Raw genomic sequence first — 6,000 nt, forward strand, 5'->3', positions numbered from 1 at the left:
GAAACAGGGTAAGTTTTTCCTGGAGTTTCCTGTCAATCAGACAAAGCACTGGATGCTGGCTCCATTTCTTTCCAGATACTCTAGTGTCCTAAATTCAATGAAGTGTTTTAATGTTGCACTCCCACTCAGCCACAGAGTCTCCAAATTTGTTTCAAGTTTGTAATAACAGATTACAGTGTCACAAGAATTTAAAGAGAATTAATTACTCAACCAATGGCAGCAATACGCATTACTGATTTCTTCATTAGTGATGCTTCAAGTAGCCTTTTTCCTTTAGGCTAATAAAACACTTTATTTTCTTAAAAAGCACATATGACACACGCTAAATGACCAAAATAATTCCCTTAATCACTCTGTGTATGTTTTAGCACGTTTTCCCACTTCACTGTTGATGATTATCTCAATCTAAATCTTGACTAAACTAACACTACCTGGAATAACCTTGCAGAGCGTATCTTGCAACTCAATTCCACTGTTCTGATGTTAAAATTATACAATCTTATGAAAAATGGCTTTATTTTTTCTGGCCTTCAGCTATCCCCAGTCTCTTACTCTTCTTATTTCTCTCTGTACTTTCTTCCACAGTCTATATACACAAAACGCCTTCTGCAATGCAAGTATGGCTCCCTTCAGAATTCTTCTATACCCAAGCTAGTCTATCTAACCAAACCATAAAAACAACAAAAAAACCCACACTCACACAATTTAGTAACATATAAAAGGCGTAACAGCTCCTTCTTTCCATATAGCATCTTAAACACTGGCACATTAAGATGAAACAATTTGCTTGAATTCAGTCAGTGGCAGAGCTGACAGAACACTGCAGGTCTCTTCAATCCTAGTCCAGCGTTCTATCCAGCAGACCTTGCTCCTTATATAAATTTAATAGTAACTAGGGGAAGGTTTTATAAAGTTACAAGAAGATCACAAAACCATTCAGATTTCATCCCTGTCACAATTTATTTTTATTTATTAACAAGTTTTTTGCACAGAGTATAAATTTTCACATGCAATTCTTTCTAGAATAAGGCCTAGAAAGTTACAGACAAAAGTAAAATGGCATGGACTGCATATTTGAAACTTCCTCCTCAACACAGTAAAAAAGATAAATTTAAACATTCCCCAAATGATAATAAAAATGAAAATTGTTATAGCAAGCCTGAGCACAGACTATGCGCAAACTTAGTGGGATATAATTAATCTATTACATATAATATCACAACACTAAAAAATGAATTTAAATCCTTTATAATTGAAATTTCTACACTACCGCCTTAGAAATAAATCTCTTGGAAGGACAGATACCAAAGGGGACGCACAGAAGCTAAGTTATGAGCAGAATCTAGATGATGCAGAAATAATCAATGAATAGTTTTATGCAGGTAAATCCAAACACTTGCATGTGAAATTATAAGGGAAATAGATTAAAAATTAAAAATATTCAGTACCTTCCAATACAGCTAGAGAAACAACTTCTAGTAAGAAGTCTGTGAAAGAATAATCTTTGTACTGAATGTTCAAAGTACTTAACCTTTCCCCCCACCCCGCCAACCACCACTGTGGCCCAATAAAATACACATTCAATCCTTCAGCATCCCTTATAAATGCACCCAACCAACTTTGGGGAAAGTAGAGCAAGATGCTTTTTAGTAAAAATATTATAACTAGCTCATCTAGATCTTTTTCTACTAAAATACTCTGACAGTCCTGCAGTTACCTGGAAGTTCTGCCTAGAAAAATCGGGTAAATAATTTCCCAATTATGAAAAAACATACACTTCCTTCCTATCAGACAATTTTCTTTTTGTCTGTATATTGAAATGCAACTGAGCATTCAAAAAGTCATTTGAACACTTTTATTTTGTATCATGAATTTGACCTTACTCGGAAAAAATTCTTGAGGTGGGGTTAGGGGGGATGGACACAACACAATTTGTTTCTATAACTACATTTACAAATTACTTAACCAGCCTGTCACTGTTCTTGGAGTACAGCGAAGGATTACAATCTCTGTTCCACACTACAGAAGAAACTATCCCAATAAACAGAGCATATTAAATAGCTTCTAGAAGATCATTTGTATTCCAATCCCCACTAGCAGCACAGATAACTAGAATAGTCCCTTTACCTCTCTTAGCCTACAAGAATTCTAAGTCTTGCTGTCTTCATTGCATTCTGCTTTACCAAACATTGTTACTCATCTTATTATAGTAATAAGTTATTATTTTTAGTTATTAGCTATCAGTTGTTATTACTATTACACAATTTTAGGGGTTTCACATTAACAGTCTATCAGACAGATATGAGACCTATGATATAAACGTGTGTCTTAAGAAGAAAAACAAGTTGCAATGGAATAACAAGAAATAAGGGTCTTTTACTCTCACAAATTACAGAAAAACAGATTAAAAAAAGCTCAAATTTATTTTGAACACATTAACATTTAGATGGCTTTAAAGGAAATATTTAACACATACTACTTTCAACATCCATCATTACGAATTTTGTATGCTTCTTTACGCAAAGCTTAAAGAAGCAAACTGATGGTTTTGCTAGGGTTCTAGCTAAGTAGAGAGAAAGTCTATTCTGACTCTACAGCACTATGCCTAAAACCCAGTAAAATTCCACAGAAAATTCACCCATACTAACTATAAAACCAACCTCTCGGCTTCCTTCATTCCCCCTGTTCCCGTAGAAACAAGATGCTCAAGAAGGACAAATAATGAAGTTATGAGCAGTATCTAGATCTTCCTCCATCCCTATTCCTGCTAGAATGCACAGCAAACAAGCAAAGGAAAACGCTGACATCATTTTACCCCTATGGAATTTCTCTTACTTGGAAGAATAACGAATAGCAACAACAACAAAAGCAGTGGGGAATGCAGGCTATGAAATCAGCATATTAAGATAACAAGAGAAGTTCAAGGCCTCAAATTTTTCCTCTTGGGTCACATATAAATCTGTTTGCCCCTTCCTTTTCTTCTGATTCCCCTGCTGATGAGCAGAAAAGCTAGAGGGTCACGTATCCAATCCAAATTTCAGGATCTGTGGTCTCAAAGAACCATTACTCCCACAGTGCACAAAACAAATGAAATGATAAAGTTCGGTGACTGTACGTGTGAGAATATCTGCTAAGCAGAACACGGCAGGGGTATAAACTGCTCATGCTTTCAATGGAGTGTACAAATCAGGATTTCCCCTATAATTCTTAGTCTTTGAAAATGAAGAACATTATATAGTGTACTACTCATTCAAGTTACCTACATCCCCTCTTATATCTCAATGATCAAAATAGAAGGTTTTGAAACCTATACGATATGCTTTATTGATCGGAAGGGAGGGGTTGTACACTACCATTTCAGCATATCCATACTGACAAGAAGCAGCAGATGGAGGATTAGTACAAAATAAAATCTGTACAGTTACATGTCAAGTAACAATCAAGTTCCATGTAATTTACTTTTATAAGGCATATTTCTGTCTTAAACAATAAAGAAAAATGTCAATTTCAGACTGCCAAGGACTGTGAGAAGCCTGCAATGCTCGGGTTTTAAGCACTGCAGTGAAGTAGTTTGTTTTACGCAATTATCTACTGAATCATCACAAGCTCACTTTTGACAGCTAAGAAACCAAATTTGATCTGCAATTCCCACCTCATCCCAGGAACACAGAAGTAAGATACAGTGTGCAACAGAAAGGTAAAAACCTAAACATTTCAAAGGGCTTGCATGAGAAAAAACAACTACCCGTACCACAGTGTTCTCTGATGCCAGGCCTATAAACTACAACCCAAATTACTTATATATAGAAAACACTGGAATATAGGAATGTCTTTTCTTCGAAAGGACAAGCAATCGTACTGTTTCCACCCTTCAGATCAGTATCAGGTACTGCAATGAGTAATTAAAACAAAGACAAAACAGAAAAAAAGCACCGCACTTTAGCTTTTCTCAAAGTTTCGTAACACGACTTAATAAATGTATATTTTTAATCGAGACAACACGAGAAGAAGACAGAAATGAGTTTGCTGGAATGAAGTGTCAGTCCGTGTCACTTCTGCATTCAGCTGTAACCTTCGCCAAAACCTTGTCCCCCCCCACCCCGCCCACTGCCTACGAGCGGCTGCGGCCCTGCCGGGCCCGCCCCGGCGGCGCCCAGCCCCGAGCGGCCATAGGATGCGGCTCCCGTCAGTCTCCCATCAGCCCAGCTCCGCCTCCTGGAACGGCAGCAGCCCTCGCCTTTCTATCCGCCTTTTGCCTTCAATAGGCCCCTAAAGGACAATGCTGTCGGAAAGGAGGAAAAAAAAAAAAGCGAGTCCCACCAGCCCGGCCCCCGGGGTGGCCCTGTATCGCGGCCGCTAAGCCAGCGGCGGGTTCCATCCCCCCCAACTCGCCGCATCCAGACCCGTGTCCCGGCTCCTCCTCGCCGGTCAGCGGCCGCCGCCTCCGCTGTGCACCATTACGCACAGGATGAAAGGTCAAGGCGGGAGCCATGCCCGCACGCCGGCCAGGCCTGGCACCAGCCCGGGGGGGCGGGCGGGTGCGGAAAGCCCTGTCACGTCCACCTCGCGGTCACGCAGGGCATAGAAGGGGCTGCCCGGCTCAGGCTCTCGCTACCCTGACTCGAAGCGCCGCATCCTCCGGTTTCCCCGTCCACTGCGCCGGGTGACATCGGCGCAGGCCGGCACCCACGAAGGGTGGGCGCTGGGTGCCGCCTTCGCCTCCCTCTTCCTCTCCTCCCGTGCGTGACCCAGCCCGAAGGCAGGGGAGCTCCGGCTCCCGCTCTAGGCCGGCGCCTCCCTCCCGATCCCCGGCACAAGTCGCTCACCTGACGCCGGGACCCCAAGGGCCGGGCCGGGATGGAGGAGCGCGGCGGTGGGGGGGCCGGGGAAGGCTCAGCTCCCAGGCAGGCGCTCGGACCGGGGCACCCCGGCCGGGCCCCCGGCCCCGCCCCCGAGCCCTGCCTCGCCGCCGGCCTGCAGCCAGCCCCCCCCGCCCGGCCCCTCGCGCTCCCTGTCACCCCCTCCCCGGCCCCTCTCCTCCCGTCGCCGCGCTTCCTCCCTGCTCCCCCCGGCCCTGCCCCCGGCCTCCCCGGCACGCTCCCGCCGTGCTGCGGCAGGCGCAGCCGAGAAGCGGGACGCGCCGTCCCGGGAACCCGTCCTCCCAGCGCCTGCCAGGCCCGGCCCCGCAACTCCTCCTCTTCCCGGGCTGTTAGCGGAGTGCGGAGGGGAGAACAGGCCGGCGCGGGCCTCCTCGGTCTGGCCCCGAGGCGCCGGCCCGCCGCTCCCCGGGGGCCAAGCCCGCCCGTCCCTCAGTGCAGTGGTGGGAAGGAAGCGGGTGGGGGGTGGGCGCCCGCCGCCACCACCTCCCGGCTCCGTCCTCCCGTCGCCACGGGAAGGGCGGCAGCCGCCCTGCCTCCAGCCCTGCCCCTCCCTCTGTTCCCCGGGCTCGCGGCGGGTATTTACCTGCCGTGGCGGCGCAGAGCGGGGCCCTGGGGCCTCTGGCAGCCGGAGGAGGCGGCGGACTCCGTCCCGCTGCTGCCGTCCCCGAGTGAGGCGGGCGGGACGGAGCCGGGACCTGCCCTGGGAGGCGTTACGTAAACCGGCGGCGGCAGCGGCTCTCAGCGCCACGGGGAGGGGGGGCCGGCCGCTCCGTCACCCGGCAACAGGACTCAGCGCCCCGGCGGACCGCGCCGCAGGCTCCTCCCCGTATCCTTCCGCCCAGAGGGCGGCCCGGATCCCGCCGCCCAGGAGCGCGGGCCGGGCCGTGGGGCCGTGCCACAGTGCCTGCGCGCGCGCAGCGGGGCGGCCAGGGGAGCGACGGGCTCTCCGCAGCGCCGCAGGCGGGCTACGGGGGGGGCCGAGCCCCTCCGTCCCTGTGCCGTAGTGCCCGGGCGCCAGCGAGCCGGCTCCATGGCGGGCCGCAGCGCAGGAAGGGCGGGGGGGGGGAGGAGGGGAAGTATCCCTTTGCCCTGGTTGTACAGCCGTGGCCCGGCCCCGCCC

General features: G+C 48.6%; 1 protein-coding gene across 5 annotated transcripts in view; it reads right to left on the reverse strand.

The window, feature by feature from the left end:
- KIAA0232 (KIAA0232 ortholog) overlaps positions 1 to 5,659 on the reverse strand; it is a 71,378-nt gene extending 65,719 nt beyond the window's left edge. For 2 of the 5 annotated variants that reach the window (XM_068404212.1, XM_068404211.1), the window contains exon 1: positions 5,464 to 5,656. The gene's annotated coding sequence lies outside the window, so the exon portion shown is untranslated. Of the gene's footprint in view, positions 1 to 5,463 lie in introns of all 5 variants that reach the window. The other 3 variants (XM_068404209.1, XM_068404208.1, XM_068404210.1) reach the window with 3 other exon arrangements.
- Between the last annotated feature and the right edge of the window lie 341 nt (positions 5,660 to 6,000).

Source organism: Nyctibius grandis, chromosome 6 (assembly GCF_013368605.1).
Source record: "Nyctibius grandis isolate bNycGra1 chromosome 6, bNycGra1.pri, whole genome shotgun sequence".
NCBI lineage: Eukaryota > Metazoa > Chordata > Aves > Nyctibiiformes > Nyctibiidae > Nyctibius > Nyctibius grandis.